General features: G+C 46.0%; 1 long non-coding RNA gene across 1 annotated transcript in view; it reads right to left on the bottom strand.

Moving 5' to 3' along the window:
• Positions 1 to 1,341: 1,341 nt before the first annotated feature.
• The window catches only part of LOC135533188 (uncharacterized), a 42,166-nt gene continuing 31,484 nt past the window's right edge, over positions 1,342 to 12,023 (bottom strand). The window contains exon 4 of the long non-coding RNA XR_010454460.1: positions 1,342 to 1,361. This is a non-coding gene — a long non-coding RNA (uncharacterized LOC135533188). The remainder of the gene's footprint in view (positions 1,362 to 12,023) is intronic.

The raw sequence follows: 12,023 nt of genomic DNA, 5'->3' as shown, positions 1-12,023 counted from the left end.
CCTGTGTGTGTGTCTCCTCACCCAGTGTAGCCTGTGTGTGTGTCCTCACCCAGTGTAGCCTGTGTGTGTCTCCTCACCCAGTGTAGCCTGTGTGTGTGTCTCCTCACCCAGTGTAGCCTGTGTGTGTCTCCTCACCCAGTGTAGCCTGTGTGTGTATCTCCTCACCCAGTGTAGCCTCTGTGTGTGTGTCTCCTCACCCAGTGTAGCCTGTGTGTGTGTCTCCTCACCCAGTGTAGCCTGTGTGTGTGTCTCCTCACCCAGTGTAGCCTGTGTGTGTATCTCCTCACCCAGTGTAGCCTGTGTGTGTGTCTCCTCACCCAGTGTAGCCTGTGTGTGTGTCTCCTCACCCAGTGTAGCCTGTGTGTGTGTGTCTCCTCACCCAGTGTAGCCTGTGTGTGTGTCTCCTCACCCAGTGTAGCCTGTGTGTGTGTCTCCTCACCCAGTGTAGCCTGTGTGTGTGTCTCCTCACCCAGTGTAGCCTGTGTGTGTGTCTCCTCACCCAGTGGAGCCCTGTTTGTCTCCTCACCCAGTGTAGCCTGTGTGTGTGTCTCCTCACCCAGTGGAGCCTGTGTGTGTGTCTCCTCACCCAGTGTAGCCTGTGTGTGTGTCTCCTCACCCAGTGTAGCCTGTGTGTGTGTCTCCTCACCCAGTGGAGCCTGTGTGTGTGTCTCCTCACCCAGTGTAGCCTGTGTGTGTGTGTCTCCTCACCCAGTGTAGCCTGTGTGTGTATCTCCTCACCCAGTGTAGCCTGTGTGTGTGTGTCCTCACCCAGTGTAGCCTGTGTGTGTATCTCCTCACCCAGTGTAGCCTGTGTGTGTGTCTCCTCACCCAGTGTAGCCTGTGTGTGTGTCTCCTCACCCAGTGTTGCCTGTGTGTGTATCTCCTCACCCAGTGTAGCCTGTGTGTGTGTGTCTCCTCACCCAGTGTAGCCTGTGTGTGTGTGTCTCCTCACCCAGTGTAGCCTGTGTGTGTGTCTCCTCACCCAGTGTAGCCTGTGTGTGTGTCTCCTCACCCAGTGTAGCCTGTGTGTGTGTGTTCCTCACCCAGTGTAGCCTGTGTGTGTGTCTCCTCACCCAGTGTAGCCTGTGTGTGTGTGTCTCCTCACCCAGTGTAGCCTGTGTGTGTGTGTCCTCACCCAGTGTAGCCTGTGTGTGTGTCTCCTCACCCAGTGTAGCCTGTGTGTGTGTCTCCTCACCCAGTGTAGCCTGTGTGTGTGTCTCCTCACCCAGTGTAGCTAGCACCCCGCAGGCGGCCCAGACACACAGACATGGTCCTACGGCTCCCGTTTCCAGCAGCACTGCCCTGGGTGAAGATGCCGGAGCCGATCATGGTCCCTCCAGGATCCCACTCAAAAGGCCCACCTGCAGAGAGAGACAGGAAGTGGTTATGACAACTTCCTGAGAGGGTGATACAGGCGGTAGATATTGTAGAAAAGGCCCATGGAGTTGGTGGAATAATCCTTTAATTCATTGCCATTTACTCAGCTGGGCCAGGGGCGCTAAAGGTCAGGTGGAAATGTCCGACAGATCTCAACTCCATAAAAGGAGGAAATGGCCATCGCCTGATCTCACTGCTTCTCTTCCTGAACTCCATCTGATCCAGAAGTTCTGTGCGTCCATGAATCCACACTACTCAGTAAATATACATTTACATTTACATTTAAGTCATTTAGCAGACGCTCTATCCAGAGCGACTGACAAATTGGGAATTCACCTTCTGACATCCAGTGGAACAGCCACTACAATAGTGCATCTAAATCATTTAAGGGGGGGGGTGAGAAGGATTACTTATCCTATCCTAGGTATTCCTTGAAGAGGTGGGGTTTCAGGTGTCTCCGGAAGGTGGTGATTGACTCTGCTGTCCTGGCGTGTGAGGGAGTTTGTTCCACCATTGGGGGCCAGAGCAGCGAACAGTTTTGACTGGGCTGAGCGGAACTGTACTTCCTCAGTGGTAGGGAGGCGAGCAGGCCAGAGGTGGATGAACGCAGTGCCCTTGTTTGGGTGTAGGGCCTGATCAGAGCCTGGAGGTTGCGGTGCCGTTCCTCACAGCTCCGTAGGCAAGCACCATGGTCTTGTAGCGGATAGTTCAACTGGAAGCCAGTGGAGAGAGCGGAGGAGCGGTGACTGAGAGAACTTGGGAAGGTTGAACACCAGATATACCACTTTATGGTTAAAGGAATTCCTGCCTCAGTCTCACAGATTCCACTAATCTTTCAGATATATATATATTATTTTCATGGGATAAAATATGTCCTGTGTCACCACTCAATCAATGACTGACAGGCCCATGATAGTGTTTATAAACACAGTGTAGTGTGAGTTAGTGAGTGGTTAACTCAATAAGTCCCACTGTCACGCCGGCTGAATTTAGGACCTCTGAACCCCTTTTAAACATGGTGTGTTTCTTCTGAGTCCGTAGATACCAACCATTTGTCTGTGTGTGAACGGGGAAGGAACTCGAGGGGGAATTGTAAGACAAGCACAGATCCCCATAAGATCACAGGGGACGTATTTTCACACAGTCTATAGAGTCGGAATGACCACACAAAGCCAGACAAAAGGGGAACATGTGTCAATTAATCTACACTGGAATATTCCTCAATAAACTATTGAGGTACTGACCCTGGGTTGCCGAGAGCCTCCCGGTGTAAACTACAGAATGAAGCAGTAGTTCTATTGAGAGGTACTGACCCTGGGTTCCCGGTGTAAACTACAGAATGAAGCAGTAGTTCTATTGAGAGGTACTGACCTGGGTTCCCGGTGTAAACTACAGAATGAAGCAGTAGTTCATTGAGAGGTACTGACCCTGTTCCCGGTGTAAACTACAGAATGAAGCAGTAGTTCTATTGAGAGGTACTGACCCTGGTTCCCCGAAACTACAGAATGAAGCAGTAGTTCTATTGAGAGGTACAGACCCTGGGTTCCCGGAAACTACAGAATGAAGCAGTAGTTCTATTGAGAGGTACTGGCCCTGGTTGCTGAGAGCCTCCCAGTGTAACTACAGAATGAAGCAGTAGTTCTATTGAGAGGTACTGACCCTGTTCCCGGTTAAACTACAGAATGAAGCAGTAGTTCTATTGAGAGGTATTGACCCTGGGTTGCTGAGAGCCTCCCAGTGTAAACTACAGAATGAAGCAGAGTTCTATTGGAGGTACTGACCCTGGGTTCCCGGTGTCAAACTACAGAATGAAGCAGTAGTTCTATTGAGAGGTACTGACCCTGGGTTCCCGGTGTAAACTACAGAATGAAGCAGTAGTTCTATTGAGAGGTACTGACCCTGGGTTGCTGAGAGCCTCCCGGTGTAAACTACAGAATGAAGCAGTAGTTCTATTGAGAGGTACTGACCCTGGTTCAGGTGTAAACTACAGAATGAAGCAGTAGTTCTATTGAGAGGTACTGACCCTGGGTTCCCGTTAAACTACAGAATGAAGCAGTAGTTCTATTGAGAGGTACTGACCCTGGGTTCCCAGTGTAAACTACAGAATGAAGCAGTAGTTCTATTGAGAGGTACTGACCCTGGGTTGCTGAGAGCCTCCGGTGTAAACTACAGAATGAAGCAGTCGTTCTATTGAGAGGTACTGACCCTGGGTTCCCGGTGTAAACTACAGAATGAAGCAGTAGTTCTATTGAGAGGTACTGACCCTGGGTTCCCAGTGTAAACTACAGAATGAAGCAGTAGTTCTATTGAGAGGTACTGACCCTGTTCCCAGTGTAAACTACAGAATGAAGCAGTAGTTCTATTGAGAGGTACTGACCCTGGGTTCCCAGTGTAAACTACAGAATGAAGCAGTAGTTCTATTGAGAGGTACTGACCCTGGGTTCCCAGTGTAAACTACAGAATGAAGCAGTAGTTCTATTGAGAGGTATTGACCCTGGGTTGCTGAGAGCCTCCCGGTGTAAACTACAGAATGAAGCAGTAGTTCTATTGGAGAGGTACTGGTCACCCGTAAACAGCTTCCTAACATTCCTCAGTCAGTCAGATACTGTTTTCAGAGTCACTCAGTAACCCTGTACAATGTAACAGCACTATACATTTACAGCTACCATACAAAGGCCGTGTACACAAAGCCAGGATGATTGATGTTGGTCACTCGAGTAGCTTGCAATGTACTTGTAGCAAGCATAATTGAGAACACGAATGGAACCAGAATGCAATGTCATACTTGGTCAGTTATCACATGAATGGAACCAGAATGCAATGTCATAATTGGTCAGTTATCACACGAATGGAACCGAATGCAATGTCATAATTGGTCAGTTATCACACGAATGGAACCAGAATGCAATGTCATAATTGGTCAGTTATCACACGAATGGAACCAGAATGCAATGTCATAATTGGTCAGTTATCACACGAACGGAACCAGAATGCAATGTCATAATTGGTCAGTTATCACACGAATGGAACCAGAATGCAATGACATAATTGGTCAGTTATCACACGAATGGAACCAGAATGCAATGTCATAATTGGTCAGTTATCACACGAACGGAACCAGAATGCAATGTCATAATTGGTCAGTTATCACACGAATGGAACCAGAATGCAATGTCATAATTGGTCAGTTATCACACGAATGGAACCAGAATGCAATGTCATAATTGGTCAGTTATCACACGAACGGAACCAGAATGCAATGTCATACTTCATTTGTGGTATTGTTATATTTGAAGAGCAAAATAATGGTTTTTACTTCACGTCAAAGATTTATCAAACAGACAATTGGGTGTTTTTGGTAAAGGTCCCAGCTTGATCTAGTCTGGTTTATTATTATCTGATGTGGTAAAGGTCCCAGATTGATCTAGTCTGGTTTATTATTATCTGATGTGGTAAAAGTCCCAGATTGATCTAGTCTGGTTTATAATTATCTGATGTGGTAAAGGTCCCAGATTGATCTAGTCTGGTTTATTATTATCTGATGTGGTAAAGGTCCCAGATTGATCTAGTCTGGTTTATTATTATCTGATGTAGTAAAGGTCCCAGATTGATCTAGTCTGGTTTATTATTATCTGATGTGTTAAAAGTCCCAGATTGATCTAGTCTGGTTTATTATTATCTGATGTGGTAACGGTCCCAGATTGATCTAGTCTGGTTTATTATTATCTGATGTGGTAAAAGTCCCAGATTGATCTAGTCTGGTTTATTATTATCTGATGTGGTAAAAGTCCCAGATTGATCTAGTCTGGTTTATTATTATCTGATGTGGTAAAAGTCCCAGATTGATCTAGTCTGGTTTATTATTATCTGATGTGGTAAAGGTCCCAGATTGATCTAGTCTGGTTTATTATTATCTGATGTGGTAAAGGTCCCAGGTTGATCTAGTCTGGTTTATTATTATCTGATGTGGTAAAAGTCCCAGATTGATCTAGTCTGGTTTATTATTATCTGATGTGGTAAAGGTCCCAGATTGATCTAGTCTGGTTTATTATTATCTGATGTGGTAAAGGTCCCAGATTGCTGTTCTGAGAGGAATAATGTTGACAGAGAGAGCCAGTGAGACAGAGTCTGCGTATGAAATGGCTCCCTATTTTCTACACAGGGATTAGGGTTCCACTTGGGACATACTGGGATCAGTGAGTTTAGTGAGTGTGGAACAGACTACAGCAGGGTTAAAACGGGGGGGATAGAGGTTGGTACCAGCTGACACAGTAGTTAAAGCTGTCTGCTCTGGGCTGGCTGGCTGGCTGGCGGATTACATTAATGATCGTGAGAGCCATTGGAGATCCTATGCTGTGAAACTCTACTCAGGCTCCCTCTCTGTCAGACACACACATTAGGGTGACCACATAAACATAAATTACAATGTTGAAGCTCATTTACTGCATTTCTATACGATTTAAAATCTCTAAAATGCTATTTGGAGAACAGCAAACAAGCAAAAATGACCTCGGCCATTATCACCTTGGCTGCTGTAGGTTCATTCACCTCAGTCCATCTACAAACACACAGCCTGTTAGCTATACAATCTACCTACCTCAGTCCATCTACAAAAACACAGCCTGTTAGCTATACAATCTACCTACCTCAGTCCATCTACAAACACACAGCCTGTTAGCTATACAATCTACCTACCTCAGTCCATCTACTACACACAGCCTGTTAGCTATACAATCTCCCTACCTCAGTCCATCTACAAACACAGCCTGTTAGCTATACAATCTACCTCCCTCAGTCCATCTACAAACACACAGCCTGTTAGCTATACAATCTACCTCCTCAGTCCATCTACAAACACACAGCCTGTTAGCTATACAATCTACCTCAGTCCATCTACAAACACACAGCCTGTTAGCTATACAATCTACCTACCTCAGTCCATCTACAAACACACAGCCTGTTGGATATACAATCTACCTACCTCAGTCCATCTACAAACACAGCCTGTTGGATATACAATCTACCTACCTCAGTCCATCTATAAACACACAGCCTGTTAGCTATACAATCTACCTACCTCAGTCCATCTACAAACACAGCCTGTTAGCTATACAATCTACCTACCTCAGTCCATCTACAAGCACATAGCCTGTTAGCTATACAATCTACCTACCTCAGTCCATCTACAAACACACAGCCTGTTAGCTATACAATCTACCTACCTCAGTCCATCTACAAACACAGCCTGTTAGCTATACAATCTACCTACCTCAGTCCATCTACAAACACACAGCCTGTTAGCTATACAATCTACCTACCTCAGTCCATCTACAAGCACACAGCCTGTTAGCTATACAATCTACCTACCTCAGTCCATCTACTACACACAGCCTGTTAGCTATACAATCTACCTACCTCAGTCCATGTACAAACACACAGCCTGTTAGCTATATAATCTACCTACCTCAGTCCATCTACAAGCACATAGCCTGTTAGCTATACAATCTACCTCAGTCCATCTACAAGCACACAGCCTGTTAGCTATACAATCTACCTACCTCAGTCCATCTACAAACACAGAGCCTGTTAGCTATACAATCTACCTACCTCAGTCCATCTACAAACACAGCCTGTTGGATATACAATCTACCTACCTCAGTCCATCTACAAACACACAGCCTGTTAGCTGTACAATCTACTTACCTCAGTCCATCTACAAGCACACAGCCTGTTAGCTATACAATCTACTTACCTCAGTCCATCTACAAGCACATAGCCTGTTAGCTATACAATCTACCTACCTCAGTCCATCTACAAACACACAGCCTGTTAGCTATACAATCTACTTACCTCAGTCCATCTACAAACACACAGCCTGTTAGCTATTCAATCTACCTACCTCAGTCCATCTACAAACACACAGCTTGTTAGCTATACAATCTACCTACCTCAGTCCATCTACAAACACACAGCCTGTTAGCTATACAATCTACCTACCTCAGACCATCTACAAACACAGCCTGTTAGCTATACAATCTACCTACCTCAGTCCATCTACAAACACACAGCCTGTTAGCTATACAATCTACCTACCTCAGTCCATCTACAAACACACAGCCTGTTAGCTATACAATCTACCTACCTCAGTCCATCTACAAGCACATAGCCTGTTAGCTATACAATCTACCTACCTCAGTCCATCTACTACACACAGCCTGTTAGCTATACAATCTACCTACCTCAGTCCATCTACAAGCACACAGCCTGTTAGCTATACAATCTACCTACCTCAGTCCATCTACAAACACACAGCCTGTTAGCTATACAATCTGCCTACCTCAGTCCATCTACTACACACAGCCTGTTAGCTATACAATCTGCCTACCTCAGTCCATCTACAAACACACAGCCTGTTAGCTATACAATCTGCCTACCTCAGTCCATCTACTACACACAGCCTGTTAGCTATACAATCTGCCTACCTCAGTCCATCTACAAACACACAGCCTGTTAGCTATACAATCTACCTACCTCAGTCCATCTACAAACACACAGCCTGTTAGCTGTTCAATCTACCTACCTCAGTCCATCTACAAACACACAGCCTGTTAGCTGTTCAATCTACCTACCTCAGTCCATCTAGTCTATTAGTTATACAATGACCCCAGCCATTATCACCTTGGCTGCTGTAGGTTCATTCACCTAGCCTATTAGTTATACAATGACCCCAGCCATTATCACCTTGGCTGCTGTAGGTTCATTCACCTAGCCTATTAGTTATACAATGACCTCAGCCATGATCACCTTGGCTGCTGTAGGTTCATTCACCTAGCCTATTAGTTATACAATGACCCCAGCCATGATCACCTTGGCTGCTGTAGGTTCATTCACCTAGCCTATTAGTTATACAATGACCCCAGCCATGATCACCTTGGCTGCTGTAGGTTCATTCACCTAGCCTATTAGTTATACAATGACCCCAGCCATTATCACCTTGGCTGCTGTAGGTTCATTCACAGAGCCTATTAGTTATACAATGACCCCAGCCATGATCACCTTGGCTGCTGTAGGTTCATTCACCTAGCCTATTAGTTATACAATGACCCCAGCCATGATCACCTTGGCTGCTGTAGGTTCATTCACCTAGCCTATTAGTCATACAATGACCCCATCCATTATCACCTTGGCTGCTGTAGGTTCATTCACCTAGCCTATTAGTTATACAATGACCCCAGCCATGATCACCTTGGCTGCTGTAGGTTCATTCACCTAGCCTATTAGTTATACAATGACCCCAGCCATGATCACCTTGGCTGCTGTAGGTTCATTCACCTAGCCTATTAGTTATACAATGACCCCAGCCATGATCACCTTGGCTGCTGTAGGTTCATTCACCTAGCCTATTAGTTATACAATGACCCCAGCCATGATCACCTTGGCTGCTATAGGTTCATTCACAGAGCCTATTAGTTATACAATGACCCCAGCCATGATCACCTTGGCTGCTGTAGGTTCATTCACCTAGCCTATTAGTTATACAATGACCCCAGCCATGATCACCTTGGCTGCTGTAGGTTCATTCACAGAGCCTATTAGTTATACAATGACCCCATCCATTATCACCTTGGCTGCTGTAGGTTCATTCACCTAGCCTATTAGTTATACAATGACCCCAGCCATGATCACCTTGGCTGCTGTAGGTTCATTCACCTAGCCTATTAGTTATACAATGACCCCAGCCATGATCACCTTGGCTGCTGTAGGTTCATTCACAGAGCCTATTAGTTATACAATGACCCCAGCCATTATCACCTTGGCTGCTGTAGGTTCATTCACAGAGCCTATGAGTTAAACACGGCGCATTCGGAAAGTGTTCCGCCCCCTTTGTCTTTTTCAACATTTAGTTAGGTTACAGCCTTATTCCCAAAATGGATTTAAATAAAACAATTTCCTCATCAATCTGTTGTACCCACTTCCGTACACTGGTCAACACAGCTGGAAATCGGTGGTATTTATACTTTAGTTTAATCAACCTAAAAGATAGACATGTGATTTGCTAAAAACAGCACATCATGCTCTCTTGATCTTGATTTGACTTCGCTAGACGTTGCTGGAGCAGGACGGGATGTGGAAACCACTGTGTTGTTCTTCAAACATAAAAACTACTGTGTTAAATGTCACTAAAGCCTGGTTTACAAACCACTGTGGTTCTCTGAATACTTTATTATGTTCTCTGTCATCTATTGGAAAAAACATTTAGTCTTTGTCTGTCGTTCCGGGATACTGTGGCCCAGATTGATCTAGTCTGGTTTATTATTATCTAATGTTGTAAAGGGCCCAGATTGATCTAGTCTGGTTTATTATTATCTGATGTGGTAAAGGTCCCAGATTGATCTAGTCTGGGTTATTATTATCTGATGTGGTAAAGGGCCCAGATTGATCTAGTCTGGGTTATTATTATCTGATGTGGTAAAGGTCCCAGATTGCTCTAGTCTGGTTTATTATTATCTGATGTGGTAAAGGTCCCAGCTTGATCTAGTCTGGTTTATTATTATCTAATGTTGTAAAGGGCCCAGATTCAGTGGTTGTATTTTAATGTAGGTCTATAGGGAGAATAGGTCCTGTTGAGATGTTCATATTGTAACATACAGTGGTTGAATTGTTATGTAGGTCTATAGGGAGGATAGGTCCTGTTGAGATGTTCATATTGAAACATACAGTGGTTGTATTGTTATGTAGGTCTATAGGGAGGATAGGTCCTGTTGAGATGTTCATATTGTAACATACAGTGGTTGTATTGTAATGTAGGTCTATAGGGAGGATAGGTCCTGTTGAGATGTTCATATTGTAACATACAGTGATTGTATTGTAATGTAGGTCTATAGGGAGATAGGTCCTGTTGAGATGTTCATGTTGAAACATACAGTGATTGTATTGTAATGTAGGTCTTTATGGAGGATAGGTCCTGTTGAGATGTTCATATTGAAACATACAGTGGTTGTATTGTTATGTAGGTCTATAGGGAGGATAGGTGTTGTGGAGATGTTCATATTGAAACATATCTTATGTTTTTTCTTATCTTGTTTGATGAGATTAGTGCTGATTCTCCCAGGGGCCCCGACTTCAAGTTTGGGAACCACTCTACTAACCTCTCTCTGGTCTCCTCTGCTTCCTCCTACATCACTGTCTGTCTCAGCCTCACCACTGAGCACCACATCACTGTCTGTCTCAGCCTCACCACTGAGCACCACACCACTGTCTGTCTCAGCCTCACCACTGAGCACCACATCACTGTCTGTCTCAGCCTCACCACTGAGCACCACACCACTGTCTGTCTCAGCCTCACCACTGAGCACCACATCACTGTCTGTCTCAGCCTCACCACTGAGCACCACATCACTGTCTGTCTCAGCCTCACCACTGAGCACCACATCACTGTCTGTCTCAGCCTCACCACTGAGCACCACATCACTGTCTGTCTCAGCCTCACCACTGAGCACCACATCACTGTCTGTCTCAGCCTCACCACTGAGCACCACACCACTGTCTGTCTCAGCCTCACCACTGAGCACCACATCACTGTCTGTCTCAGCCTCACCACTGAGCACCACATCACTGTCTGTCTCAGCCTCACCACTGAGCACCACATCACTGTCTGTCTCAGCCTCACCACTGAGCACCACATCACTGTCTGTCTCAGCCTCACCACTGAGCACCACACCACTGTCTGTCTCAGCCTCACCACTGAGCACCACATCACTGTCTGTCTCAGCCTCACCACTGAGCACCACATCACTGTCTGTCTCAGCCTCACCACTGAGCACCACATCACTGTCTGTCTCAGCCTCACCACTGAGCACCACATCACTGTCTGTCTCAGCCTCACCACTGAGCACCACATCACTGTCTGTCTCACCACTGAGCACCACATCACTGTCTGTCTCACCACTGAGCACCACATCACTGTCTGTCTCAGCCTCACCACTGAGCACCACATCACTGTCTGTCTCAGCCTCACCACTGAGCACCACATCACTGTCTGTCTCAGCCTCACCACTGAGCACCACATCACTGTCTGTCTCAGCCTCACCACTGAGCACCACATCACTGTCTGTCTCAGCCTCAACACTGAGCACCACATCACTGTCTGTCTCAGCCTCACCACTGAGCACCACATCACTGTCTGTCTCAGCCTCAACACTGAGCACCATCACTGTCTGTCTCAGCCTCACCACTGAGCACCACATCACTGTCTGTCTCAGCCTCACCACTGAGCACCACATCACTGTCTGTCTCAGCCTCACCACTGAGTACCACATCACTGTCTGTCTCACCACTGAGCACCACATCACTGTCTGTCTCAGACTCACCACTGAGCACCACATCACTGTCTGTCTCAGACTCACCACTGAGCACCACATCACTGTCTGTCTCAGCCTCACCACTGAGCACCGCACCACTGTCTGTCTCAGCCTCACCACTGAGCACCACATCACTGTCTGTCTCAGCCTCACCACTGAGCACCACATCACTGTCTGTCTCAGCCTCACCACTGAGCACCACATCACTGTCTGTCTCAGCCTCACCACTGAGCACCACATCACTGTCTGTCTCAGCCTCACCACTGAGCACCACATCACTGTCTG

Source organism: Oncorhynchus masou, unplaced genomic scaffold, assembly GCF_036934945.1.
Source record: "Oncorhynchus masou masou isolate Uvic2021 unplaced genomic scaffold, UVic_Omas_1.1 unplaced_scaffold_2277, whole genome shotgun sequence".
Classification (NCBI taxonomy): Eukaryota; Metazoa; Chordata; class Actinopteri; order Salmoniformes; family Salmonidae; genus Oncorhynchus; species Oncorhynchus masou.
This window is presented reverse-complemented; position numbering and strand designations above follow the sequence as displayed.